Source organism: Schistocerca serialis, chromosome 3 (assembly GCF_023864345.2).
Source record: "Schistocerca serialis cubense isolate TAMUIC-IGC-003099 chromosome 3, iqSchSeri2.2, whole genome shotgun sequence".
NCBI lineage: Eukaryota > Metazoa > Arthropoda > Insecta > Orthoptera > Acrididae > Schistocerca > Schistocerca serialis.
Window position 1 is genome coordinate 118230579 of NC_064640.1, and position 13851 is coordinate 118244429.

General features: G+C 38.0%; 1 long non-coding RNA gene across 1 annotated transcript in view; it reads left to right on the top strand.

Moving 5' to 3' along the window:
* The window catches only part of LOC126469806 (uncharacterized), a 58770-nt gene that overhangs the window by 13580 nt on the left and 31339 nt on the right, over window positions 1-13851 (top strand). The window contains exon 4 of the long non-coding RNA XR_007586079.1: window positions 12848-12966. This is a non-coding gene — a long non-coding RNA (uncharacterized LOC126469806). The remainder of the gene's footprint in view (window positions 1-12847; window positions 12967-13851) is intronic.

Consider the following 13851-nt stretch of genomic DNA (forward strand, 5'->3'; position numbering starts at 1 on the left):
CTTAACATTAACTGTAGATTTAACTATTGGGAAGTCTTTCTTGAAGGTATTTGTCTGGAGTGTAGCCTTGTATGGAAGTGAAAGTAAAGTGTAACAGATGTGCCTTGATAACTTAAAAGGAAAGGTGATGTTCTCACGAAACACTGTTGGGTAAATTTAGAGAACCAGTACTTGAGGAAGAATTAGCAAATGTTGTGTTGCATACCTCACATAGGGAATCACGAGAATAAAGTAAGAGAGATTAGGGTGCATACAGAAGCATACAGGCAGTCATTTTTTCCTTGGTATATTATGAGTGGAATAGGGCAGAAAATTGTTAATATTGGTATGTAGTCCCTCTGACACACAATATGCATTAGTTTGTGGGTTATACATGTAGATGTAGATTCTGTGCAGCTAACAGTGTACTCATTTATGAGAAGCATGGCTATTCTGATGGGTCAGAAAGAATGCCATGAATAGGGAGAGCTGCAGCTCTGCTACAAATAAGCACCATAAAATATACTTGTTGCTTGAATCCTCTTTTGTCCCTTTCCGCAATTTAGTTAATTCTGGCAATGCAAAGTGGTTTCTACACATTTTAGGATTGAACACTCACTGAATGTGGTTACACAAATGTGTAGTGATGGCTTGCATCTACTGAAGAACCTAGAAAAGCTGAGAACTGAGAGGAAGGTTGGAGTCCCAATGAGAATCATTCTGCAACCCTTACCTTTGCATTTAAGTGCCTTCACTGGTTTTTTTAAAATCTCTGGTGCTTTTTCCCCTTTCAGATTTTGAAAATGGCAGCTGTGCAACATCAATCAAGCAAGTACCAACTGCTATGCATAGTTCAACTTCAGGTGGTAGTAAATACACAGACATTTCTCATTAAGATATGCAAGAAGTTCCAGTGATTTATCAAAGGGGTTCTGAAACTTACACCACACTTTACTACTGCAAAAAATCAGGAAAATAGTATTATTTAACATAATGCTGAAAGACTTGAAGAAATCATTGCTCTCATTAAAAAAAACACAAAGTTGTATGAGTTCATGAGTGATGAAAATGTAATCAGAACTACCACTCATGATGCAGAACTTCACACTCTTGGAACATTTTTGAGAAACTTGCTGGTAGACTTATATTATGAGGATGTGCTGAAAAGTAATGCCTCCAGATTTCGTATGTGAAAACTCTTAAAGCTTTTTAAATAAAACAAATGTTATTAACATTCTACATCATTATTCTTCACACCTACATATTTAATATGTATTATTTTTGTAACAACATGCTGTAAATGCAAAAACCTGTACTATGTAACAACTGTAAGTTGCTTTATGAAGTTCTGTACCATATATTGCCAGGTGCATCACCCGTAATGGCTTCTTGTACATGTGAACTGCAAATTTCTACTGTTGGTACAAAAATTGTTTAAAAATGCTATGATGTTTACAAAAGTCACCAATTGGTGACCATATGCTAAAAAAGATAATAAATAAATAAAATAAATAAATTTCTCAACATAGTAACCTTAGTGATGAACTTCTTTCTCCCAATGAGAGATCAGTTTGTTGATACCATCACTGTAGGCTGTTTCACTTTGCTAATGGAGCCACAATCTCACCTCTGATTGCACTGCTTCATTACAATCAAAGTGAAGTTCCTGAAGGTTTTTTTTTTTTTTTTTTTTTTTTTTTTTGGGAACAGTGAAAATTGGATGGAGCCAAGTCAGGACTGTATGGAAAATGACTGATGGTGGTGAACCCAATGTGTTGGGTTGTCAGAGCATTCTTGTGTGGTCTGGCACTGTCATGTAGAAGGAGAGGTGTGTGAACAAACTCTTCAAACTCAAAACTCAGTTACAGCATGCTGTTTCTCAAGCCCTGACATAGTTACAGTACACACTGCCATGTTATATGCTACAATTCGGACCCCTCTAACAGCAGAGGGCTGCAAATATGTGGAAATGAAGAGTAAATATGTAGAATGTTACTAACATTTGTTTTATTTAAAAAAGCTTTAAGGGTTTTCACATAAAAATTCTGAGGCATTACTCTTTAGCACACCCTTGTATGATGTAAGTTATGATTTCCGATGATGCTACAAGTGGCAGTGTTCACTACCATAGCTTTGCTGGTAACAGATATAGTAATGCCTAAAGAAAAGTTGAGTCTCTTTAATGCTGAAATGGTATAATACTGATGTAGATGAGTCAAACAGAGGAAATGCAGCACTCCACTCTATAATAGTTGTCAGCCCCAAGATACGTGATTGTCAACATAGACACCCCTAAACCCAAGATAAAATGGGAAGAGGTACAGTGGTAACTGCTAAACCAAAATTTAGATGTTCTGACAATTGGGATGTACTTCCCATAAATGTAATCTTTGTAGGTCAGTATGCAGCTAACAGGCCCAAATTCAATGTTACTGGTCAAGTAAAGAGTACAAAACATTCAGACTTTTCTAGAAATGTGATCATGATTTTAAGAGAAATACAGATGACAGCTGCAATTGGGCATTGAATTAAATTCAATGGTGACGAGTTATTGTGGGGCATCCGGACCTGAAACTGGATTTCCTGCTTTACATGAGTGGTTCCTTAACTGCTTCATCTATCCAGACACGCCTCCCTTCCAGTCCAAATTCTCAACTTGGCGCATACTACACATGTAGCCTCCACCATTCATTATCCTCATTGACTGCAGTTTTATGACATTCCTGCAAGAGTTCAGACATATTGTGCATCCACACTGAAGTTATACTTACAAGAACTGCACATCAGATCAAAAAAACTTACAAGTCCAGTTTGTTTGTCTCAGAGAGGGACATCCAGTTACATCGCACTCGACCCCCACCCCACCCCCTGTGTTGGTGGCAGGGGGCCATTTTATTTTATTTATTTATTTATTTATTTATTTTTGCAGATTACGATTCTACAGCAAAATCTACATATGTTTTATATGTTCTGCCACATATGGTGCTGTAATCGGAGGATAGGACAGACCAGTATTTCGTAACTTCTAATTGGAAACCCCATTTGCAACATAGTATTCCTCCACACACAGGGTGGGTGGGGGGTTGAGTATTGATATTATTGGATGTCCTCATCTGAGATAAATAAATTGGAACTATAACTTTTGTTGATCCAATGTGTAGTTCTTGATATATTTGAATGTCTTCAGTTAAAATGAACATGCTGTATATTATTGTTCTGTTATACATGTCCTTAACCACTTTTGGGTACTTGACCATGTCATCCTTCCAACCCAAACACTCGACTTGCCACATACTACACACGGAGCATCCACCATCCATTATTCTCATTGCTCACAGCTTTACTTGAATCCTGCTTGAGTTTTGACATAGTGTACATCTGCACTGAAGTTATCTTTACCATCAAGGTGCATTTATATTATTGTATGTTTGGTGTCTGTTATGTTGGACATCTCCGATAGAACAGATACCATTCTTATACTGTGGATGATTTTAAGAGAAATACCAACGTCATGTGCAGTTGGCCATTGAAACTCGATGGCAAGAAATGAAAATTTGTGCCAGATCGAGACTCAAACCTGGATTTCTGGCCTTACATAAGTGGGCACCTTAACTGCTCTAGCTATCTGAGCATGCATCCTTTCCATCTCAAATTCTCAATGTGTCGCACACCACACATGTAGCATCTGTCATCCATTTTCCTCATTACTGGTAACTTTACCTGACTCCCACAGGAGTTTGGACTCAGTGTGCATCTGCACCGAAATTATCATTACCATCAAGGCAACCACTGGCAGAAAGCAGGAAATCTGGGTTGGAGTCACAGTCCAGTATGGATTTTCACTTGTTGCCATTGAATTTAATTCAATACCTAATTACGGCTGAGATCTGTATTTCTCTTAAAATCATGTATGTGTATATGGCTAGTATATTGTAGAGGTAGATGGGTGCATTTCTGTTTAGGTTCTACAGACAAAATTACCAAACTGTTGCAAACCACTTTCAAATAGCAGAGAAATCCAAATAAACAACATACACAGTCCCCTAGTCTCAAATCTCCTGGTGGAACCAAAGCTGGTGCCATGTTGGGTAATGCAGTGATCTCTCATTGCAGAGGGGAGACCTTATTGTTGTTGAGATGCTAACCTCCAATCTTTCTTCCTACCTCGAAGTATGGCTACCACATTACACCATGTTAGCCAGCATGGAAGTTCAAATGGCTCTGAGCACTATGGGACTTAACTGCTGAAGTCATCAGTCCCCTGGAACTTAGAACTACTTAAACCTAACTAACCTAAGGACATCGCACACATCCATGCCCAAGGCAGGATTCGAACCTGCGACTGTAGCGGTGGCGCGGTTCCAGACTGTAGCGCCTAGAACCGCTCAGCCACTACGGAAGTGATATAGGAAGGAGGGTTGGTTAGAGAAAACCTGAGATAAGAAACACTGCCAATTTGTGTGTGTCAAATAAGTATTTTTACACTTTTTAGGAGAAAGCAGTGATGATTTTTAAACAGTTTGTAGAGTTATTTGTTTTGTAAATAATTACTGCCTTCTTTTGCTGCACTGTATTTTATTTCTGCCAGATGTATTTCACCTTTTTCACTTTAAGGCATATCCCTAGCTATTCAATATGAAAGGCCCTTTGGCTGCAGTTCCCATTATGTAGCACACAATTCTGATGGGAAAGGAACACCTGTTATTCGGAAACCATGTCACATTCCACATCACTTTAAAACAGTAGTGGAATAATACATTGTATAGCAACTACGTGACAGCATTATAAAGGAAAGTAAAGATCGTGAGGCCAATCTGTAGTAATAAAACTTTTTAAGGTGACTTTTTATGGCTGTTAAGGACTTTGGAAACAGAATATTTGCACCATCAACTGTACACTTGTGTATTTATTGTCTACCAGTTTTGGTTATAATAACCATCTTCACTGGAGAAAAATAATGTACATCAGTGGATCAAAAATATAGTTTTGTCAAATATGACTCAACCAAATGTAGAGCAGTAGAAAATACATAACTATTGTAAGAGTCTATCTGAACATAATCCATATAAACATGCTGTGTATTACCACAGTTACAGTAATGTGTACTTGCTGAGAACTTCACGATTACTACCTGGCACATTATTATTTTTAAGTGTGAAGTTCTCACCAAATATACATTGCTGTAATTGTGGTAATGCAAAGCTTGTTTGTATAGATTATGTTCAACCAAACTCTTATGGCTGTTATGTATCTTCTACATCTGGTTGTGTCATATTTGACAAAAAAGTATTTTTGATCCATTGATGTACATTGTTTTTCCCTTGTGAAGATGGTTGTTATTGCTGAACTTGTAGAGAATGAATATACAGTTGTACAGCCGATAGTGCAAATACGCTTTTTTCAAAACAATGTATAGTACATGCACACGATAAATGAGTGTATGGAGCCAATACCAACCACTTGTGATCATATATGTCTGAATAAATGTGTAAGAGGTGATGATTTGATTAGATTAGATTAGATTAGATTAAGTTTTCGTTCCATGTACCCAAAAAATGAGGTGATTCTCATTGGGTGTGGAACATGTCAGAAATTATAACATAAAAACACGAAAGATTTGAATATAATACTTACTACCCTGATCATTTGTCAGGAGATAGTCGAAATAGGTTAACACAATGCAGTAAACTGGATCAGCTAATATTTACAGAATTAACACACTGTCAGAATGAAACACTGTTGTGCACTATTAATAAATTTATCATACACAAAATACCTAATCTTGATTGTTGTGACCAAGTGCTGTCAAAACTGAAATCCAACAGATAACTTCAGCATATTTTAGCCAGTCTGGAAATGTTCTGCTGATAAGAGATTGATTGCACAAATAACTTAAGATTGAACTCAACTCGCATGAGCACTCTTTGATTAACTTTGTTGATATGTTATCATTTCCACTGGAATACTTTGATTTTGAGGATTTTATGATGGATGCTACTTCTTTGGGAGATATGAGTGTCATTTCCATTTCACTGAAGTTGTTTTTAAAGACTGGTCTCAGATACTCAATTGCACTGATCACCAAACCTGATAATCCCAAGCTGTCAATAACAGAAATGAAGTACTTGTTTAAGAGGTTTGCAACTCTACATGCATTTGTTACCAAAGTCTCATTTATTTTTAGAGCTATCTGTACCTCTTCCTTTTTGGCCCCACCTGTCTCTGTCTTCACAATATCCCATACAGTTTTTAGTTTGTTACCTGATGTAATTATCTTTTTCTCATAATAAAGCTGCTTAAATTTCTGGATTACTTGCGTCAACATTTCGCAGTGTTCTTTGTAATACATTACAATTCTAACATCAGAGCTGTTCCTAGATAGTATATACAGTCTCCTTTTTGTCCTACATGATATCTTTATTCCTTGTGTAATCCACAGTTAATTTTTGATTTCTGTGTGATTTGAGTTACCTTTAGGGGAAAACAATTTTCGAAAGTGGACGCAACTTTATTAATGAATGCTTTGTATTTTCCATTTGAGTCAGATGTGTTGTAAACATCTATCCAGTTCATGTCTTTGAGCAATTTCCTGAATTTCTCAATTTTTGACGTATTTATTAATCTCCTGTACGTGATTTAATAGATTTTTTTTATCCTGACAAGTTTCAACATTTAACACAAGATGCTGCATGTCATGTTCAGATAGCCCATTTACTATTGGTTTTGTGATATGACTTTTTTCCCTAGATTTGTCTACAAAGATGTTAGCAATAGCAGTCTTAGCTTTTACATATCCTAGTAGCAAAGTTCACAGTAGGAACTAAATTGAATGATAGTGTTACTGACTGCAATAATTGTTCACCGACAGACCTTTTCAATAAATCCACATTAAAATCTCCAGCAATGTTTATCCAGTTTGTAACATTATTTAGACCCTAGATAATCTTGGACCATGCCTTTTCTTTGCCACTATGGATTTATATGCGAGTTGTCACCAGTTGGAGGTGGGCCCAGAGGATCACCTCAAAACCATGTTTATAATATTCTACAGACACTTTCAGTAATCTAGGGAGCCTTTTGGGTTAAAAAAATACACTAGTGATATTCAAGCATCTGGCAGACAAATTTTTACTGGAACTAAATCTTGTGCAAAGCGTGGTGTAACTTACTTATTTGCTTACTTACTTAACCGGTAATCAGGGCGTTGCGGATCATGCACTGACCTTAAAAACTGTCCGTAACAGTCCCGGTCATGTGCATCTCCCTTCCAGTTTCCTGTAAATCCTAATTGTTGCAGTATTTCCATAGTCCATCCTTCCCTCTTGTTCTTGGTCTTCCCTGAGGACACTTTCCCCTCTGGCGTTCTTACCAACACTAGCATCATCTGTCATCTTTGCAACATTTCCAGGTCATTTTAGTTGCTTAAGCTTTGCTTTTTGTGCAGTATGGGCTGATTTATCATAGCATATATTTCTTCTTTGTTTTTTCAGTCTTGTTCACCCTCTCCTTCCTTCACTAGCCCAAAAATCTTTCTCAGGATCTTTGCCTTGTGTACCATCAGTTTTTTTTCAATTGCTATTGATGTTAAAAAATACTTTATACTATGGGCAGCCACAGTTGTGGAAATACATTTGATAAATGAAAAACCACACCAGCTTTTAAATAATCCCTTATTGAAATGACCAGTTCTTCAATTTATTGCCGCATCCTCAGGTACACATCTTAGTAGCAAAATGGGGGAAAAATAAAATAAACAATATTTTCTATACTCCCAGTTTAAAAACGATGTATTAAATAACAGATAAAAGTACTCACAATCAAGTCAAGTTATACGGATCACCCAACATTCTCAGTCAAATCAAAGTAAGACATTCATCAAAGGAACAGTAGTCAAGTAATATAATCACCAGAATGATGGAGTTGACCTCTCCATATAGTAAGGGATCCTATAACAAAAAATGTCAAGGGAACTGATAGGGTCTAAAATCCAAAGTTTGGAAATGTGGGATTAAAATGAATGTATTTAAAAAAATTCACCATTGAGAGAGCAATATAGTGTGGAATAGACTCGTGTGGGAGTAGAATACGGCGGTATCCAGGCAGAAAAACATATCACATAAAAATGGCGATAAAACAGGAAACCTGATATAAAAATAGAGCGTTAATAGCCAATAAAGACAGGTCGAGGGGAAATCAGATACAGAGAAACTGACTAACTAAAAGATGGTGAAAAATGGAAGAAGAAAAATACTAAGGAAGTTACCATAATATAAACTCAGTGGTCACATAGCTGGAACCAACACAGGCCAGAAACGGTGGAACCCGAAGCACACAGGAACAAAGAAATGACCAGAAAGGCCAGTGCACATAGGCTAGGTAATAACTGATATCACACGAGCATGAGAGAAACAGTAAATGCTATAAATGATTGGGCAGAAAAAGTAGGGTGGCATCCTTACATAGCTGATAATACAAAGGTGGCAAAATAATCAAACCCGGAACATGAAATGATCTTGATAGAAAATAAAAGACATTAAATGTAGCTAATAACCATCAGCTTAATTAAAGAAGATGAGAGGTATAAAGGAATCTCAATAAGAGAGGGAGTTGGAGGAAAATAAAAAAGGGATTGGATAATGAGGAAAGAGAAGTGAACCAAACATAAGTGGGAGGTAAAAAAAAGGAAATAGGTCTGAATTTTATATGAACCGATTGTGAATACTCTTATCTGTTATTTACTACATCCTTTTTTTTAACATGGAGTTTAGACAATATTGTTTATTTTAATTCTCCCCCGCCCCCCCTTTTGTTACTCAGATATATATGTTCGGATGCAGCTATAAGCTGCGAAACTTATCATTTCAATAAAGGATCATAGCTGGAGTGTTTCTTCATTTATTGAGATGCTATTGATGTTACTCAATGTTTCTATGCCATATAACAGTACTGGTATAATTAAGTGTATGATGTGCTTTAATTTTAACTCCTGTTGAAATTTCCCTTAATTTCATGATTGGTTTTAGGTTGTAATATTATCTGAAATCATTAATGATTCATTGGCCAACTTCTAGCTCAACATTATTCCTCCAGTTGAAATATGATCCCAAATATTTAAAGACCTAACTATCTTCAGTGTCATCTTTTCCACCTGTAAATCCCCAATCACAATGTGGTCATCCTTCTACTTACTTTCATCACTTTTCTGGGTTGATTCTGGAGCCCACATTCCCTGCACTACTGCTCAGGTCCTCTATGGTTTTTATCATTTCTTCACGTGACTCTAATGTAGCTACCATATCATCTGCATATAATAACATCTGTAGATGCCCATTCAAAGCAATGCCCATTCCTAATCTCAAAGACACTTATGCCAAAGCAACAGAATGGCGAAAAGGTGGATGTTGTGATGTGGACCAGAACAAATGAAGGGGGTGACAGATGCAGCAAAGTAGGCGATAGATGAAAAGAAAAAGAAGAAAAGAAATTGGTTTAATCAAACATGTTAGGAAGCAGTAGAAGAAAAAAATTGATAAACAACACAAACAAAGAAAATAATAGTGAACAATACATGAGAATGAAATGAGAGGTACAAGAATAATGAGGCAGAAATTTGATTTTCATGCTCAAAGAATAGCACATGAGAAATGTATTCCTCACAGTCACATTGTATCTTTGCGCTATCTTAGTCTGATGAAGTTTATTTGCCTCAATGTATTGTTGTGTTGCTCTTACTTATTTGTTTCTTCCAGTACTGCATTTGTAGTTTGATTTTCCCAACAAGTAGTAAGTGATCTGTGTCCCCATCTGCTCCTCTATATGATCTTACATGTTCTATGCACTTCTTATGCTTCATGTTGACTGTTGTACTTGACAAAATAATGCTCATTGGTATGGTTTTGGGCTCTTAGCTATACTCATGGAGGGGCCAAGTTGGTACCTACAACACGTAAAATATTAGATCTTTTTATTGTACTATGAACAAGACAAAATACTTAACTTTGATACAAACCATGCCCACACTAATGTCATGAGTATTTATTACTGTCACAGAACATAAATGTATCACTTGATACAAACCATGTCCACACTAATGTCATGAGTATTTATTACTGTCACAGAACATAAATGTATCACTTGATACAAACCATGTCCACACTAATGTGATGTGTACTTATTACTGTCACATAACATAAATGTATCATTTGATACAGAACAAGATACTAGTATCTTGTCACAGAGTACAACTGACTATGAACTTTTGTGCAGAGTTCTGTCTAACACAATTGCTGAGTGGGCTGAGCTGCTCTATACTCTGATATAAGTAATCGAGGTGATGCAGTGGTGTATGGAAACTCTTCTGGGTATGTCTGTGCCACCATCTGTCATTCATAGTTGCTTCTGGCAGCACCTATGTTTATTTGTGGTTCTGTCATAACATACAAATCTTGCCATGGCACCTCACTCTTTGCATGACACCACATTCTCCCCTCTGTCATGTCCTCCAAACCTCTGCACCATCGCCTCATAGTGCTGTGTCACATGATGTCGACAGGGGAGGGAGTGGGGGAGGTCTGAAGCCAGACTTTTAGATGAGAAGACTGAGCATAATTACAGCCAATGGCAGCTCCCTGTCTGCACCTTGGTATCCACCTTACAAGTGACTGGAAACACTGGCCAAAAACCAACCACAGGTTGTGTGCCCACATCAAGTGATACAGATGCTGAGAGTGGGAAGACAGCAAGGGAATCTTCTGGGGTGGTGTGATGGCTGTCTGGTGCTGATGCCTTCATGGCCATCACAACAGGGTGCAGAATGGGTGCCGACATCAGTGGCAGTGGTAGCTGTGGATTTGGCGGTGGTGGCTGTAGCCACAGTCTCCATGGGCACCACTCTGGACAATGGAACCATGACTGATATAGAGGTGGAGATGGCTGCTGCAGTAGCATAATCGTAAGAGTGACGTAGCTGGTTCTGCTGATGTCAGTGTAGTGCAGTGGAACCTTGTACAATGTAAGAACAACATCCCTAAACTTTTGTAATGACACAGTGCTCCCAGCACTGCTTCTTGCCAAAAACTTTAAAGAAGACTTAATCTTGTGGCTCACATTTTTATGCCCCAACAGATTGAATTGTTTCTGTGGTGGCCACAGAAGATGAAACAATGCACCGTAACTTGTTCCATCTTCTTGTCATGTGGCAAGTAGGAGGAAAGAAAAACTTTAAGGCTTACTCCCATGTGTGGGAAGAACTGAATTTCTCCATGTGACTTTTGAATCTCCAAATGAATCATTCAGCTTCACTGGTAGACTGAGGGTGAAAAGGAGCAAAATCACATGGTGTATGCCATTGGTGGCACAAAACTGTTAAAAACAGCTGATTTGAGTTGTAGTCCATTGCCTGAGACAAGGACCTCAGGATGACCTCAAAGATAAAAAAAAAATAGAAGACTTGCAGTAGTGGAGGGTGTAATGGGGACAACAAAATGAAATTTACTGTGTGCATCTACCATCAAAAATCATCACATGTTCCAGAATGGACTGGCAAAATCAATATGGGTGCATTGATAGGGTCTGGATGGATGTGGCCACTCAAAAAGCATTGTGGAAGAACAGATTAATGTTCCATACAAACAGTGAAACAAGAGGTCATTCGCTCAATCTGCCAAGTACAGTGATGTTGGGCGAGTTACTTCATGCAAACTACGTTCCAGTGACCTTGATGCAGTAAGGACAAAACTTCTTGCTGGAGGGAGTGAGGAATCACAACCCATGTATCATCATTGTATGCAAAAGCAGAGCACTTGCCCGTGCAGGTAGTGTGTTACATTGTGAAAAGCAGCAATGTGCCAGGGGGTGGGGAATTTTTTTCAGACTGCACAGCCATCCAACAACCTGCATAGAAACAGTTGCTGCAGCAATACATCAAAAATCAAGAGGAAAATTTTAAAGACTTTCAAAATTGTGAGTATCGATTTGATGACATGTTTCTTCAGGCAAATCTAATACTGCATCGGTACCGACCAGCAAGCAAGACATAAAGTCGACATTCGAATGTTGGACAGTTGGTTTGTACAACTCATACTGATAATTAGACAATATCAGAGTCCAGTGTTGCAATATTTGTGCTGTCCATGATGAGACAGAATTGGAAAGATTGAACAAGCCCATTAAAGGCTGATGATCTGTAAGCAAATAGATCTTCCTTCCATACAAGTATTGGTGGAACTTGGTAACACCATAGAGAATGGCAATTGCCTCTTTTTCAAGCTTACTGTAATTACATTGCACATTGTTTTGAGTTTTCAAGGCAAAATTAATAGGCCTGTCAGAAGCACCAATTCTATGGGAGAGCACAGCTTCAATCCTACAAGAAGTTGCAACCACAGGTAATGCAACAGTCTTTGCTGGATCAAAACTAATTGAACAATGATGACTTAATAATGCATCCTTCAATTGCTGAAATGTGTCCTGACAGTCTTGGGACCACACAAAGGGAATACCGTTCCAGCACAACCAGTTCAGCCGAACAGCAATTTGCACAGAGTTTATAATGAGTTTAATATAATAGGTAATCTTTCCCATGACAGCTTGAAGATCCTTAATGTTAAAGGGCACCAGCAGGCCTTTAATTGCAGACAAAGAGTGCATTAGCAGCATGAATACCCTGAGCATTTATAACATGTGCTAAATAGTGAAGTTCTTTGTGGAAGAAGGAACACTTTTCCTAGTTGCACTTAAAGCCAGCCACTGAAAGAACTTGAAACAAACAGTCTATATTTTCCACTTGTTCAGTAGGCTTATGCTCCACAGTAACAATATTGTCCAAATATTTTGTACAAGAAGGAACTTTTGCTGTTAATTGTTCCAGGAACCATTGAAAAATGGCAGGAGCTGAAGCAATTCCAAACATCAGTCATTGAAACTAGAACAAACCCTGTTGAGTGTTGATCACAGAATATTGTCTGGACTGCTCATCCAGCAGCAACTGTAAGTATACCCCATGTAAATCAATCTTAGAGAAGAATTTCCCCTGTCTCTATCTGTCTATTAATTTGTCTGGTTGTGGGAGATGAAATGAATCCATGACAGTTTATGAGTTTACTGGGGCTTTAAAATCTGCACACAAATGCGAACCTCCTGATGGCTTTTTGAGAATGACCAAAGGTGATGCACGTTGACTGGCAGAAATTGGTTGGATAACTCATTGTCTTTCCATCTTGAAGTACCTAAACAATTTGCTCATGCACTGCATGGGAGACAGGCTTTAACAGTAGTGCTGGGCACTGAAACACTGGTTTGGAACATATTGTCTTGTGTGCATAGGTTGAACAAATCAAACAAGTCTAAACCAAAAATTTTTACACCCTCCATAGATCTGAGTACATGAAACAAAACACGTTTCATAACTTCATGAAAAGTTGTTTGCAAACTGCACACGCCAAGTACTGATATTTCGTGGCCCTTATAAGCATACAAAATAGAAGTAGTGTTCAGTGGCTGTGGACTACTGATCATTTCATACATGTCTTTACTGATAAGGGAAACAGAAGCACTTGTGTCTAACTGAAATTTATCTTTTGAGCCACTCTTAATTGGACAGAAAGTTTGTTCTCCTATCTGTGTACTACTGCAGAAGATTTCTGTGATTTGGAAATGCAAGTCTTCGTTTGTGCTCACTTTGGTGGCAGTGCCAACACAACATTAACCATACTTGTTGATTGCTTTGCTGAAGCCATGCACCTGGCTGGTGCTGCTGGACCTGGCCTGAGCCTGGGCTGCCTTGTAAACACACTTAATATGACCTTTCCTACCACACTGGAAACATTCTCCATCATGACAAGGACAAGCATTTCTGTTGTGATTTGAAAAGCA